At 37.8% G+C, this 16,867-nt stretch overlaps 1 protein-coding gene across 4 annotated transcripts in view; it reads left to right on the forward strand.

Moving 5' to 3' along the window:
- Positions 1 to 16,867, forward strand: part of NLGN1 (neuroligin 1) — a 2,101,123-nt gene that overhangs the window by 1,978,711 nt on the left and 105,545 nt on the right. The gene's annotated exons all lie outside the window — the stretch shown is intronic.

Here is a 16,867-nt window from a genome sequence, read left to right on the forward strand (position 1 = left end):
GCATAGGCTTAAGCTCTTACTGCAGCACAGTTTGAGCAGGACATTATTGAATCTGGCTGCCTACATGTAATACTTCAGGTACACATTGTAACAGAATTTAGGCATAGACTCTGCCTTGTTCAAGTCAATATTTTCTAATGTCATCCCTTTAAACATCAAGTGGCATTCTACATTTTCAAAATTCTTGGAAGTTGGAATAGACATAAGCACAGATGGATTTCTTGGGCATCAAACTCAAATAAAGTCTCTTTGGTATTTATTTATAAATAAGGGGAGTAAAATCAGTTTTTCAGAGTTCCATGACATGGACTTTGACAAGTACCTTTTAGAGTAATCTTATATATGTAATACCAAATCAGATGAAGTGTGGTATATGATAAAGTTGTAAATACCAACTTGATTAACACTGTGTTCTCCCCTTTCAATGTTAATATACTTGTTAAAAAAGCCAAGGCACAGATAACATGGTCAGTAACTGCTTTCTGAGAAAAAATGCAAAATTGCTATATACACTGTTTACGTTGCTGATTAGCCCACTAGTGCCCAACTCAGTATTGTTGAATGACTGATATGAGTATATGTGAACATATTTATTGATGGATAATGACACTGCAGAAATTATCAATTTACCAGACACTAAAAATGCAGAAGTTATATATAGTCAGCATTGTAACGCTTTAATGTGATTGTGTTACTTTATCTGTTTTTGATTTATCTTTTGATTATTTGGATATCTTGCTGGTTTGAGGACAATTTTCAGTGTAGGACAAGAGAGAAAATCCCAAAATAAAATGTATAGAAATAAAGAATATTATCTTATGCAAAGTTTGATAAAAAGAATAATCTAATATTCAGATCTTATACAAGTACAGATCATGCAATATAAAAATCATTTGACAAAGGTAGTACACAGATGATATAGGCATTGGTATAGAAACTAAATGCGTAAATGAGTGAAAGTATATTTTTGGAGTATCAAGTTACAGAATTGTTGTGAGGCATTTGGCTTCTGTATCTTTAAAATACTGTGAAACACATGCCATTATAAGTTATAAGAAACTACAACATTATAAAAGTAGTAGTGCAACATGACAGTGCAGGTATGCAAAGGATAATCCAATACACAACACAGAGATCATTTAAACCTGCGCAATGGATGAATATATGAGTACAGTATACTTAATGTATGCTAACAGTTACTGAATACTAGTGTAGGGATTCTAGCAAGACTGACAGACAGGACACTGAGACTGCAAAGAAGATGGATAGATAGAAGTCATTTTATAGCTCATTATATGCTCAGTTTTTAGGAGAAATGGAGTCATAAATGAATCTAAAAGTGCCTTAGTGGTTAGTTTAATACACAGATAAAATGTATCTTATTTGTCATTGTTGACAAGTATAATATTTCTGGATAGCCTTGGGACATTTAAAGAAAAATGCTTTAGCTAGATATGTTATTTATTTCTATGACTAAACATTTATTTGAAAAACAGATCATATGGGAGTACATTTTTAATATCATTAAAATGAACATCTCTTACAAGCTGTACAAATAAATATCACTTTAAGTGACTTGTCTGCAAACTCATGCCATTGTTTGACCTGTTGTATTGGCATGGCATAATGATATTGCTGTCTATCCAGACTGTTAGCATCACGTGATACTGTACTGAAATCCCATTGTATATCCTACAGTGTAGCACATTGCAGTTACATGATTAAAATTTGAGAGTCGAGGTAGTGTAATAACATGCTCCTCCTGTCTGCACAAGTTGCCATTTATGTGAATAACATATAAGTGATAAATGGGGGAATGGTATGTGCCCAAAGCATTACACATGAACATCCAGGCCCAAAACTGCCGATTGTGTAGTGTAACAGTCAGGCCCAAGACTGCCCATTGTGTAGTGTACCAGGTGAAGAGAGGATATCGGTTAGTTTTTTTTAACTGATAGGCATGCAGTTCATAAACAGCATCTTGTATCTATTGATTTTATACCAGTGCTTTCCATAGGATGTGACATGCCTTACTGAATAGCTGTCTATGGTACCCAGAAGGGTATTGTTTTATTCATGTGGATGGGCCATTTTCTATATTGCTTCTTTCATTCATTGTTTAGCTAGGGGCACTCTTAGAAGTAATCCCTGCCAATGTTGTTAGTGACACTTCACTAATACATGCAAAACAATCACGTTTTAACAGTTTTGTATACCAAGTATATGATACATTTGCAGATCTATTCCTCATAAACCAAGCAATATATATATTGCAGACTTCTGTCTGACAGTATGTATCAGCAGTTAGTCTATAAATAACATTTCATGCAGATAATAGACCCAGCACACTCTGCACACAAACCATATAAAATGTATTCAATATTTGAAATGGAAATATTGAATTGGTGCAGAATTATGGAGGTAGAACCAATATGGTCCGATGCATATAATTTCTACAAGCCAGATATTTTGACTAGAAAATTAATAGTACTCATTGCTCCAAACAACTTCACAAAGGATTGTTCCAATGGGATGCCGGGGAAGATTATTCCAATGGGATGCCAGTGGGGAGTCATGTATAGGACTAGGCTATTAAGCAACATGACTGGCATTCCCTGCAGTGCCATGAAGGGTACAACAATGGAAAAACAACAGTAGCAAGGATGAAGCAGCAGCAAAAACTAATGAAAACCAAATGACCAGTCTGACCGAACAATGAAGGAAACCACCAGCAACTAGCGAAAAACACAGTTTAATATCGCTTTTGTCTCAAAAGACTTATTCAGAATGAAATAAAATGCATACAGCAGCATCCCCTTATATATCAAATCAAAATAATTACCTAATAAAACAATCAATTACTTAAGGTGCACTAGCAAAAGGAATACATGAGAAGATTTCCTTCATTGTTCGGTCAGACTGGTGGTTTGGTTTTTATTAAGGGTACAACAATGTCACAGATCAGAATAACCACTGTTACCATCCAATGGGGCATATATAATGCTGGTCATTAAAGGCAGACAAGTGAGCATGTTATTGCAATACAACCATACTGAGCTCCTTGCCTAAAATTTACATGTATCAGTAGTCACGTTTTACTTCTCTTAGGCTGCTACACAGGTAGGGTGCATTTTTGATGATTTTTATGGGTGCGTCCTTCATGTTGTTAATTTAATTTAGCTTTTCCAGTCAAAATAGCCCCTTGATGATTTGTCTGGAGAGGAAGAAACCACATGTTGGGAATTTGGTTAAGTTCTTCTTAATCTGCAGACCCTTCTGCTAATAGAGGTGCACTGTTCCAAAGGTAAAACATTGCAGTAAAGGGAGAAAGATTTTCTCTTCTGTTTACCTTACTTTGCTTAAACTAATTATTTCTCATAAGCAATGCTCATTTGTATTCATAGTATAAGGAGGGTGCACACAACTTTTTTGGCAAGACTGATTTGTATCTGTGGTAGTGGAATTCTGAAGTCCAGATGTAGAACTAGCTTGATTACTGCTGTTGACTAAGTTGCGTTTATGATTCTTATGGTAGAGCTAGCCACCCGGCTGTCAAACATTGCCTCTAGTTGATGTCAAACCTTGACTCCATCTTCAGAATGAGAAAAAGGGCTGATGCCAATACTGATATGAATGGGTGCAATTCTTCTCCAATTTTAAGAACCAAATAAGTGGCACTTGCCTTTAGTAATTGACATCAGTTACTGCAATGCATACATATGACTCTTTCTCCTCTGGTTTCTTTTTCTGTTTTTTTTTTCTTTTTTTTTCTTGATTTCACTAAATTTAAAGAAAGGTAGTGTGATTTTGTAGCAGACCACTTCTCTCCTCAACTGTTCTGTGTACGTGTTGAATGATTGGCTACTGCTGGAAAGGGTTTCTGTCCTGCTTCACTAATAACCACCCCTCTAATCTGTTTCATTTATTACTTCCAGTGACCACAAATACCATCTTATAGTCAAACAAACATCATTACAATCAATACAATTGGTGGTACGAAAAATGTTACAAATACATTACACTAATAATGCAGCAATACCTGCTAATTCTATCACAACAGTATGAAAGGTAGACATTAAATATATTTCAAACACTGTCTAAATCATAATGCCATACCACTTGATTTTTTTTTTGTTAATACTGTTTCATCTCTTTCTCCATATGTTTTAAAAGCAAACATATTTCTAGCTATGACAGAGATATTAATCTGTACAAACACAAACCACACACATGCTGTTATAGAATAGCAGTGAATGAATTGTGTCATCCTGTTAACTTCATATCTTGTCCTATAATTAAATATTCTTACTTCTAAATATTTAAGTTTTTCATAAAATTAGTCTTGCCAAAACCACTTTTAAATCACAAAAACATGCAGTAATGTTTTACTTTAATGCTAATCTTCAGAGCTGGAGACAAGCAAAGTCCAAATCTAGACAAAACATTATTAACAACAAATTACTGTCAGATGCATTACTAAATACAGAAATAGAATACAGACAAATCCAAAGAACATTACCATCACTGAATCTTGTTTTAAAGATAACCCATGAGTAAACCCCTTTGTCATATGGAAAAAAAAACAAAAAACATTATTTATCTAAAGTAGACCTGGTGCCAGGACTGGAATAACTGCTAACTGTGCCCTATGACCAGTTTTACGTAGGCCCAACTCTTTTAGCAACAAGTCCCAAACCTAACAACTCTGCTTCCAAATGGTCTCTGGTTCTCCTCTCTTGGTGGATACACTCAATTATTTTTGCCACAATATACATTCTACCACCATGTTTAGTAATAATGTCAGAAGATATGCTGACATGCATTCATAATATTAGAAACTAAAATAAAGTGATATTGAGGGGACCTGAATCTTAATTGGAACTCTCCAGTAAAAAGCAGACTAAATCACTTACTACATACTTTTAACTTTGTACAACTTGTCAGAGAAAGGACTCATCCAAGTACAGACACTAACACCTCCTTCTTATTAGCTATATTTATGACTAACATACCTAATAATTCTTCTAGCTCAGTAAATCTTTCCAGTGACCCTTGCCCCATACTATCCCAAATAGTCTTTTACATTTGTTTCATTTCCTCCAAAGTAGATTATGTCCCACTTCATATTGAGTAATTGTGTTTCCTTAATTCTCCAGATGGTCATCATATTACAACATAACTGATCCCACTATAGCATTATTTACATTCTATAAAATATTCACCAGCATGCAGAACATTCTCATTTAAACCTTCAAAGCACTTTGTGCATGGTGACAGTATACATTGGATTAATTCCACACTAATATCCTAATTTAGACAATGCAAACAGGCAAGGAAGGAAAGGAAAAAAGACATAAATAAGTGAAACATTCCAAAACTATCAGAAACGAAAATGCATTGGTAGTACCCTTTCCAATGAGGCTTTACCAGACATATCAACTTAGTAACAGAAGGGAAATCTATATATCCATTAAATCTCTCAGCTCTAACAAGATTCTCCCCAAAACACAGAAAAAAACTAGCTTGCCACAGGATTTAACACAGGACTTCTCACAATACCAAGAACTACTAGCAATAATACTTTTCCAGTGCAAAATGAAGCAACACTTCTACCCACACCCCATGAATGCTTAAAATACCTGCACATTATTTTGCACACATGTACTTTAAATACCTGCACATTATTTCACACACATGTACCTTAAATCCTCGCACATTATTTCACACGTACCTTAAATACTCGCACATTATTTCACACACATGTACCTTAAATACTCGCACATTATTTCACACACATATACTTTAAAAGCATCATGAGACATATAGAATCATAACATTATTCTTGCAATCATCATTTTCATTATTTATATCCTAAAATTCTCAACTGAGCAATGATGTTTCTCCCTAAGCCACTATCACATATCTATAAGTTGCTGCTTTCCACAGAGCCCCCCCAGCTTCATTTATCATGCTGCATACTAAAGTCCCACATTGTTCGTATTTACAGACTAGAGACCATTTACAAATCTCTGCCCTTTAACACAGATTTTGGAAAAATTAATTTATGAACAAATTATTGAGTGCATTCAAAAAAAACTATCTTTAAACTAGCAGGTATCATAGCTTTCAGGAAAAATGCAATATCTTAACTGCCATTGTTACTGTTACTTTAACCTGTCACATTTACAACAAAATGGAAAAGGTCTATTATCTGGTGCCATCTTTTTGTATCTAAAGAAGATACAAAAAGAGTAAATCATGGGTATCTTGTCCAAAACACTTTCTTATTATAACTTTTTAGAAGATGACACTTCTTGGTTTAAGAGTTACTTATAGAACCTTTATAATTTCAGGTAACAACTATTTCTCGCTAACAGTTCTCATTGCAAGAGGAGTTCTTTAGTTTTTGCACTTTGGGGTCACCCTTGTATGACTTCACATTAAGAAAGGTTAGATCTGCTCTCTAGAGGCAGTAAAGGGTACTATTGTCTTCTGAAAGTGGGAATCAAAGAGGAAGGTTTCAGGTGTGCTTTGGTGAATGGTCAGTGAGCCATTTTGTTTTACTCAGTTTCTCTGCCTGTGTGAAGTCACTCACTTACTGACTAATGAGTGTTTTGCTTCTATCCGGCGCACTCCTGGCACAGATAAATACTGTATATCAATATTTGTACTTAAGTTATATAACAGTACTGCTGGTTTGTTATTGAATTATTTATTACATGTCTGCACTCTAGAATAGTAAAATGCCACTGTATTTAATTATCTTAACAGCTGGTTTTCTGCCCATCTTGTTTGAGGAAGGGTTTGCTGGTTAATTTGTTGCCTTTTCTTCACTTTGAGCTCACCCTTTTTTGATTTTCTACTAAGAAAGGTGAGGTCTGTACTCTAATAGTGGCAGTAGAAGGTACCCTGGTGTGTTTTGAGCTTGGCAATCACAGAGGAAGGTTTCAAGTATGTTTTGTGTTTGGCCAGTGGGCAGTTTCTTTGACTGAATAAGTAGTTGCATTTGTGTGGCATTATTCATCACACAGCAGTGGTTAGCAGTGTCCTGTGTAGATGTAAGTGCTTACAATTTCAATTTCCATGTAAAAAACACACATAAGAGTTTGTGAGTACATACTTGCCTAATAAGCACCAGGTTCGAAGGGGAAGAATTAATCCACAAGATTAGATTATGATCACAATTCTTACCCAACTATTATCCAAGCAAATCTGTTATATATTCATTTAATTCCGCTCTTCAGTGATTATACAGAAGAGGAGCGCAAAAAACAAATTTGCCAAAAATCACAGCCTTAATCAAATGCACTTTTGGTACCACTCCCAGTGAAGCCCACTATATAAGTACTCAAAACCATAGACTTTCCTGCTGTTTTTGTAGCCAGCTTGGTAGACTTGCATAGCCAGAGAACAATTTCAATATTGTCTCATGTTCTCAGAAAACCACTTAATTCTTGAAACATTTAATACAGTATGTGAAGGATATAAGTATACACTATCTCTGATGGTATTTCTCTCACATAAAATCTACCCAAAATGGCAACTGTGAAAGGTTAAAAAAAACAAAACAAAAAAAGCCACCCTGGTAGCTTGCAGCATGCATCTCACCTGGCTCTTAAGGCTGCTATTTGAGTTAGTTTATGTATCTCCCTCCTCTCAAGATAGTCATGCTGACGTTAGCCACTCCCTCCAGCATGACCCCTGCTGCAGTCATGTTGCTAGTCAAGCACTCATTGTCTGGAGGTGCATTAAGGGCTTTAGCCCTTCTGTACCATGAAGCTACTCTAGTAAGATTTTTTTGATTTATAATTCTTTTTTATTGGGTTTTAATTAATGCTTTCTAAAGGGCTATATTTTTTTTATATGGAAACTGTTTTCTACATGGGCCTATGCAGAATATACTTTGACTAAGTTTTCATCATAGCTTCTTTCAACAAAGCTCTGTGCTGATTCTGCCAGGTCTGGCAGATAACATATGTCTAATTAGAATATGGGAAGAATAATGGTCTTTGTTGAGGCAGTCAGCTGCAGGGGCATTGCCAGCCTGCAGGATGCAGTACTTAATACTGTGCTGTGAAGGACTCATGGAATCATCGGATCATAGGAAGTTACTAGGCTAATGGCCCTAAGGCCCTTACAAGCCTAGCTAAGTTATCTTTTATTTCCATGAGCAGCACCTATTACCCCTGTCAAAGAGGGACACAGGTGGAACTGTCCAGATTGCATATGAAGAGGACCAGTGAGGTGTTCTGTTTGACATGAAGTGAGAGCCTGTTCTAAAGGTGTGGTAACCTCTGGGAGACAAATCTGTCCCTCCAGCGGGTTTTATTAATGTCACATACTGGGTTAAAGCCTTTAGAGCGAGTAACCCATGTACCATTTGACTTATGGATATACAGCATTTCCAATAAAGCAGGGTCAGAGGTTGCCTTGTATGCAAGGCAGAGATCACCTCTGAGTAGTCTGTATGAAACAGAATAAAGTGACAGTGATTTCAGATGATTCCCATATGACAGAGGCTGAAGACCTTGAATTTCACTTGTGAAGAACCTTTGTGGTTTCTCCAGTTCCTGCATGTGTTTGGAAAGGTAAATACCAAAAGGGGCATTGTACTCAATTAGTGGCCTGATGAGGGAAGAGTACAGGGAGGTTTTAACTTCTTTTTTTCTGGAGGCAATGCCCTTATTTATGAGATGAGCAGTATAGAATGCCCTTCTTACTACTGTGGAGACATGGTGGTGAAAGGTGAGGTTGCTGTCAACCTGTGTACCCGGGTCTCTCACCACTGAGTGCATACTTAATGTGTTGCTATTGATGTGGTAGTTAGCAGGAACATCGCTTTTACTGAAAGGAATGATAATGCATTTTTTTTTTGCATTGAGTTTAAGGCCATGACTTTGGCAATGATCATTTGTCTGTGTAAGACCCTCTTGTAGGATGTTGATATCATCTAGAGATTCTATGACCGCTCCCATTTTGCACTCATCAGCAAATTTTGTCAACCACAGACCTTTAGTCTTTGCTTGTACTTCAGAGAAATAGATTCCAAACAGTAGAGGTCCCAGGACTGATCCCTGTGGAACACTACTGGTTACAGGTCTGCTGTTGGAGGTGGATTCCCTTATTTTGACCATATGAGTTTTATCAGTGAGCCAGTTAGTGACGCATCTAATGATATAAGGGTTGATGCCTAGTTCAGTGAGTTTGTCAATGATTCCTGAGTGGGGGATAGTGTCAAACTTCTTGGCTAAGTCCAAGCAGGCAGTGTGCACAGATTTCACTTCACCCAGGGCCTTGTTGACTGCCTCAAAGAAGTCCATCTTGTTTAACAGGCATGATCTCCCTTTGACAAATCTAAACTGAGTAGGGTCAAGTGTTTGACGATTACCTATATCCTTGTTGATAAGGTCCATGATTATTTGCTCCATGACCTTGCAGATAAAGCTAGTCCGGCTAATAGGTCTATAGTTCCCTGGGTCAGTGGAAGCACAACCTTTGTCTAAGGGAATAATGGTGGCTGTTTTCCATTCAGCTGGTGCAAAGCCAGTACTTAGACTATGATTGAAAAGAGTATTCAGTGGTGTTGCTAATTCATGTTGGAGCCTATGTAGGATGCAGCCTGGGATGTTATCATGTCCCATAGATGCTGTGTTTTTGGTCTTAGGACATTTATGACCTGCTATTTAGAGATAGAAGGTAGGGGACAGGTGGTAGGGATGACATGGGGCACATGTGGTGGGGACAGAGGAGTGAAGTTTTCACAGAACCTGTCAGCCAACAGGATAGCTATGTCCACAGGCTCAGTATATGTGGTATCATTAACTACCAGTTTGGCACAAATCTGGGCCTTTCCTTTTAGGTTACGGATGTAACTATAGAATGTCTTGTGATTGTCCTTTGTTGAGGAAGCTAATTTGGACTTGTAGTTTGCTTTGGAGGACTTCAAAAGAAGTCTTATTTGCTTGTTTAAGCTGAGGATGGAGTGTTTCCAGTTTAGGAGGGCTTGCTCTCTCTTACTCTTAGACAGCAATTTCTTCTTCTTATTGTAAAGTCTGTTAATGTCAATTGTCCACTAGGCAGGTTTGCTCTTCCTTGAGGAGCCTGTTTTGGTCCTATCAGGTACGGCCAAGTCAAAGCAGGTATACAGATGTTCATACAAAGCATTGGTGTAGAGCTCGGCATAGTTGCCAGTTCCAGTTTCATCTGAGGGTGGAGGTGCAGTGAAGCTATTTATACCATCCAGTAAGAGGTTATAATCTGCTCTGGAGAAGTTTTTTAGTTTAGTTGTTGCTGGGGGGGGGGGGGGGGGGCAGATGTGGTAGTTACTTCAAATTTGTGGTCAGATCTTACCAGGGAGGACCTCACAGTGGGAGTACTACAGTAGTCTGCCATATTGGTATGCACCAGATCCAGGATGTTGGCACCTCTTGTGGGGTTGTCATCCAGCTGATCCAGGGCATTTGAGTTAACGAACTTGAGGAATCTTTGGGAAAATGAGTTTGAGCATGAGTAATTTACCCAGTCAATGAAAGGGTAGTTAAAGTTGCCCAAAACCATGGTGTTTGGATGTATCTTGATACACTCAAGTACATCCAAATAGGCAGAGTGGGTGTTCTAATTCATGGAGGGGGTTCTGTATCTGGCAATGACTTGAATAGGTGTTCTACCAACAGTTAATTGCACCTGAAGTGTCTCCAGGGAATCATACTGTTTAACCAATCTGGACGTGTATTTATCTTTAATGAATATTGATACACCACCTCCTTTAGTTTTCAAGCCTTCAGTTTGAGGTCTGAATGTGTGGAAGGAGGTGTAACCCAGTATGGCTGGGGTGATCACCATAGGCTTGAACCAGGTATTCGTGACTGCACAAATGTCTGCTTCTTCCAAGGTGAGGACTTCTTCCAGTGAGTGCAGTTTCATGTTAAGACTCCAAGCATTTAGCAGCATAACCTTGAGGTTGTTTTTAGATGGGTTTTTACACTGGGAATTTTGTCCTTGAGATATTGCCTGAAAAAGCACTATGGGAGTGGCAAGAGCCTTAGCCAGGATCCAGAATCCCAGGGGTGACAGATGAAGGCCATCTCTGGCAAAGTATAGAGGTCTGTCGATCATGTCATCCCAGGATGACAGTGGATCCCCTTAGAATGACATCAGAAGCTAAGCCAATTATTGAAGTCAATCATTTTCTGTTTGTGATAAGGCATTATCCTAGGTGAAGGTAAAATGCGTTTTAAGGCTAGGGACATACCTGCCCGAGACACATAGTCCAAGAGCCCAGTCATGTTTCTCTTCATATAGTCCACAAGAGCCCAGTCATGTTTCTCTTCATATAGTCCAGAGTGGTACATCTCAAATCATTCACACCAACATAGACTATGACAGAGTCATAACAGTACCTGTTGTTGAGAGACTTGAGTGCATGTGTGATATGGCGTATCCTGTCACCTGACAGACAGCTGACCATGACATTTTCCTTATCTAGCCTGGTGAAACAGACATCAGTGTGTCTCATGATGGAATCACCTATGACTAATATGTTTGATTTTGTGTTTTGCCTTAAGGGTTTGACCAGTGAGATGCTGGTACATGAGCTATTATGTGTAATGTGTTCTGCAGAGGAAGTATTATGCATAGCATGCTTGTGTTTGTGTTTGGGAGGTCTCTGGTGTTTAGGTATGTTTCTTGTTAGGACCTCTGCATATTTAGGTATGTGTGATGTGGGTTTGGGTGGAGTAGGAGGTGAGTGTGCATGCTGGCAACCCGCTCATTGTCATATATACTGGCTGGTGTGTGAGAGAGGATGGATTCACGGTTCTTAATATAGTTGCATGTCTCACACATTGTGTTTGTCTAGACTAGGAGTAAAGGGTTGTTGGTGAATATGAGGCAGTTGTGACAATGCCTCAGGATGTCCATGTCGACCAAGCTGGCTGGAGAAACTGGCTGAAATTGTCCATCCATAGTGATATGTAAATTTATATGATCAGGAAAAGAGGTCACGCTTAGGAGTGCCTAGTGGGTGAGAGGTGTGTTGGTACATCTGAGGCTAAGTTTAGTATTCCACCTGACAGTAGAGCAGGGCCACAAGAAACCTCTGGAGGACCACAAGCAAAGTGCTAAGGGAAAACTTAACAAACAAAACGTATGCATCTATAACCAATGCTGTGCAGAAATACATGATGGAGCACTACACACAAACAAGTGCAAACTCAGGGCTTAAATAAAAAAAGAAAATACCATTTTTAGCTCAAACTAGCAAATAAGAACACTTTCTCTGAGGTCTACGTCAATCACCATAAATTAGATGGGACCCAGACAGCACTCTCCTCACACAAGGGTGCAGAAGGGCCTTCACCAGCAAAGGTGGCTTGAAGTTGATGCTCATAAGTTAAAAAGCAGACCCAGAAATAGCAAACTTGGAACTGGGCAGTGCTACAGATGAACTATTACAGTGTACAGCAAAATTTGACAAAAAATAGTTCAGACAATTCAAACAGAATGGAATGCAAATACAAATAAAAAGTGCAATATTAGAGCAAAAACAGGCACTTATAGTTAGTTGGAAACAATGGATTCCTCATATATTTCAGTATCTCAGTGAAGAGCTGGATTTAGTGCTCAAGTGATACCAAACAGTGTAGAGTCTGAATCTAACCTATGCTATAAAATGCAGAAGTACTAGAAATTCAAAGTGCTCAAAATCACAGTCACAACAGCAAAAAGCAGTTTAAATATTCCAGCAATTCACCAGCAATTCCCAGCATAGAAAGTTGTAGGCCACACTCTCCGACCACAGTTGTCTAGACCACAAACCTTTGTAATGTAAAACAACTAGTTTTGCTGCACAAGTGCTTACACCAGAATAAAGACACTTAGAATAGCAGGCACAATATGCCTTCACTAGCAATTCCTAGCTTAGGAGGGTGTAGGCCATATTCTCTTGCTACAAGAGTTCAGACCACAACCCTCCCAATCTAAAGCAACTAGTTTGTAGCCCAAGTACTTAAACCAGAGCTAAGACACTTTCAGAATAACTGACACAATGAGCCTTCAAACAACAATTACCAGCTTAGAAGAGTGCAGGCTATACTGTCTTGCACAAAAGCCCAAACCACAACCCTCCCAATATAATGTAATTGGTTTGGAGCCCAAGTGTTTAAATCAGAACTAAGACACTTACAGAATATCAGACACAATTAGCCTTCAGTCAGCAGTTCCCAGCTTAGAAAGGTGTAGACCATACTCTCCTGCCACAAGAGTCAGACCATGAATCTTCCTAATGAAAGTAACTGGTTTGGAACCCAAGTGCTTAAACTGGAACAAAGACACTTAGAACAGCAGGCACAATAGGCCATCACTCATCAAGTCCCAGCTCAGAAAGGCAGATGTTACCCTCTCCTCCCACAAGGGTATAGACCACAAACCTTAATGTAAAATAACTGGCTTGAAGCCCAAGTCCTTTAACCAAAACTAAGACACTTAGATTAACAATTACAATTTAATCAGGCTACTAACAAGCAGTAATAAATGCAGAAGAATAAATGCAATTGAACACTTTAGGAACAAGTAGTGAAAGCAAGATAAAGTAATAAAGTAGGAAGAGACACAGGAAACAGTAAAAGCAGCTGACAAAAGTTTTTTTTCTTTTTTAGTTAAGTAGCATGGGAGGAAACAGAATATAATTCAAGGTTAAGAAACTAAGGGGCCTGGCCTTATCAAATGATGTCACTGTATACAACAGAATGAGCTGATGCAATGGGATTGGGATGAGTGTCCAATACAAGTTTATAGTAGAGGAGGCTATTGCAGAATACTGTTAAAAAACTACAACCTAAGAGCAGCACAGGATTGTTAAATATCACTGAAACAGAGCAAAAAATATATATACTTATATCATCTTTGGATTTCCAATTGGCTTTAGAAGCAGTAGTTATTGTAGCCAGCCACAGGTGAAGGCACAAAAAAGTAGAAACTTACAGAATTAATTCCTTTATACCACCAGGATGAAAGGCTTTTCTAAAGTTATACCTTCAGGGCAATCAGATAGAAACACAAAGAGCTATTGACTAGTATTTCACATATAAATAAAAATGGAGACGGAACCAAAACAGAAGTAAAGACAAGTTAAGAAACCTTGGAACAAAACCGTGAGATGCTCACAAAACATAGCTATTGCAGAATGCTGTTAAAAACTACAACCTAAGATCAGCACAGGATTGTTAAATATCACTGAAACAGTTAGAGCAAAACTTATATACTAGTATCAGCTTTGTATACTTATATCAGCTTTGGATTTCCAAATGGTTTTAGAAGCAGTAATTCTTGTAGCCAGCCACAAGTGTATGTCACAGTAATACTTGCTCTGTTTTTTGATAGTATCATAAAAGTAATTGACCCTCTTTTGGTAGTTTTCAGCTCTTCCCTATACTAGACACACATATTTGCATATAAAATGTGATATACTATGCAGCAGTTCAGCCAAAATGCCTCCCCCTAAAGCCGTTTTATTACTGTGTGCATTTTCTGTAGCTCAGAACTTGTTCCAGTTATGTATAGTATTATGTTTATCAAGTATGTCAACCCTTCAGTTTCAGACTTTTGGTCCTGACTTACTTCATACACTGACAATTTCTAATGAAAACTTTTATATAAATGTTTATGCAGTGTGTCTTACATGTGCCATTGCTCTCCTTGCAACCTCTGCTAATTGTATATGTTTAAATTGATGGATAAATATTAACTTTGAGACATAGGCACAAACAAAAGGAAATAAGTTGATTCTATCTAAAATCAGCTGTTAACTAATGCCCTAAGCATGCAAAATTTATATTTTGGCCAGAAGACATAAAATAGGATTGTTGCTTGAATGGAACTTGTTATCATTAGCAGTGCTTGACAAACAGGGCATTTGATGAATGAGGTGCTTTAGGATATGTTTTTTCAATCGCAGTACAATATTTGATTCCACTGTGTCCTCAGTAAGTTCATTCCATGAATCCATACACTTGTAACCTGAATCAAAAAAAAAAAAAGATCTGACATTACATCTCAGCTTTTCAACGCCTTCTTTCAAATGCCCATACTGAGCTTTCATTTTCTTGTCTTCTCCCATCTGACAGATGAAATTAATTTCACTCCAAATAAGATTTTATACACACACTTATCTATATTTATATAGATAGATGTGTGTGTGTGTGTGTGTGTGTGTGTGTGTGTGTGTGTGTGTGCATGTGTGTGTGTGTGTGTGCACATGCACATTTATTTTTAAGGATAAAAGCATGACAAAGATGTTGCTTTGTGTATTTTACTACAATATGCAACCAGTGCTACTCTTAATTTTTTAATGTATAATTTTTTTATTTAGCCATGGTGTTGCAGTGGTTAGCATTGCCACCTCACAGCAAGAGGATTTCTGGTTCGATTCTCGGCTGAGGTGCCTTCTGTGTGGAGTCTGCATGTTCTCCCTGTGGTTGCATGGTTTCCTCTGGGTGCTCCAGTTTCCTCCCACATCCCAAAGATATGCAGTAGGTGGATTGGACACTCTAAATTGGCCCTAGGTGTGAGTGTGTGCATGTGTGTGCCTTCTGTAGAAGGTTGGGTGCCAGGCTGGCAACTCAACACTGTAAAACTTCATTGCCAATCATGAGCGGACAGATGATCTGCTGTGGCGACCCCTAACCAGGAAAAAAGCCAAAAGAAGAAGAAGAAGAAGATTCGTGTTGCTTACTGTTATGCCAGGGTAATGACTTTGTGTCTATTCCACATACAGAGTTAATTAATAACTAACTAACATTTTTTTTTTAATTAATTTCAGTCATGCCCCTACATCTTTCTAATCCATGCTTATTAACTTTAAGCACTCTTCTTGCATCTTCTGATGTAGGCCCTTCATATTTTCTCTTGTTCTTCTTTGTACAGCCTCCGTTCTGTTTGTTTGCTTATTTGTTAAAATATATCAATTCTTAAGTTTTAAATTCTAGAATTCTCTTTTATTAAAATATTTAACATTTAAATTATCAAATTGTCTTCTGGTAAACTAATTACATTCTTTTGAGTACAATACAAAATCTCAAAATAAGAACAGTATAAATAAACCATAGTGACAGCAGGAGTGAGTAAATAAATCAGTAACTTTATAAATTATGGTATATAGAAGGAAAGGAAGTACTGCTAGTACGATTTTGACAGACTGTCCTATGCAGGTGGTATTTTCAGAAATCTCCTGAAAGAGGACTCAGAACTTCATGCCTGATTTAGACAAGGAATCTTTTTCTGAAAGGTTAGAACAGAGCAGTTAAAAAATAGCCTGATGGATTGCTCTAAGCAGGTCTTTTCTACAATTAGCACATAGCTGATGACTTAACTTCATGGAGAACAGGACCTTAACAGTTCCAAAAGATACGAAACTGTGAAATGTCTGTAAAGTAGGAGCAAGATTTTATAGCACACCAGGCAGCAAATATCACCCAGTGCAAAGTGCACATGATAGAAGTTATCTATCAGGTATGTGTTGATACAACCAAAAGCCAGTCTGCTAAATTATACTTTTATTCCACATGCATTGACAGGAGGCAGAGAGAATATTTCATTAGTCTGGGTGTGGCACTTTTGTCACATAAACCACAGCTGCCTGTTCTGCTGAAGCAGTAAGGTGCTGGATCTGGGCTATGTTCCTAATGTCAATGTAAATGTCTTGATAATGGATGACTCATGGTCTTAGAGCATCAGCCTGTCATTGTGTACCACACCCAGATCACAGGCAGAAGACACAAATCCTACTCAGTTTGCAACTTAAATTATTAAGAGGGAAATGAGAGGAAGGTGTGATTGGAGCACAATGGCATTCACCAGCAAAGCCTTAGTC

The sequence above is a fragment of the Protopterus annectens genome, chromosome 4.part1, assembly GCF_019279795.1.
Source record: "Protopterus annectens isolate FY-2018-M chromosome 4.part1, PAN1.0, whole genome shotgun sequence".
In the NCBI taxonomy this organism is placed as follows: Eukaryota; Metazoa; Chordata; order Ceratodontiformes; family Protopteridae; genus Protopterus; species Protopterus annectens.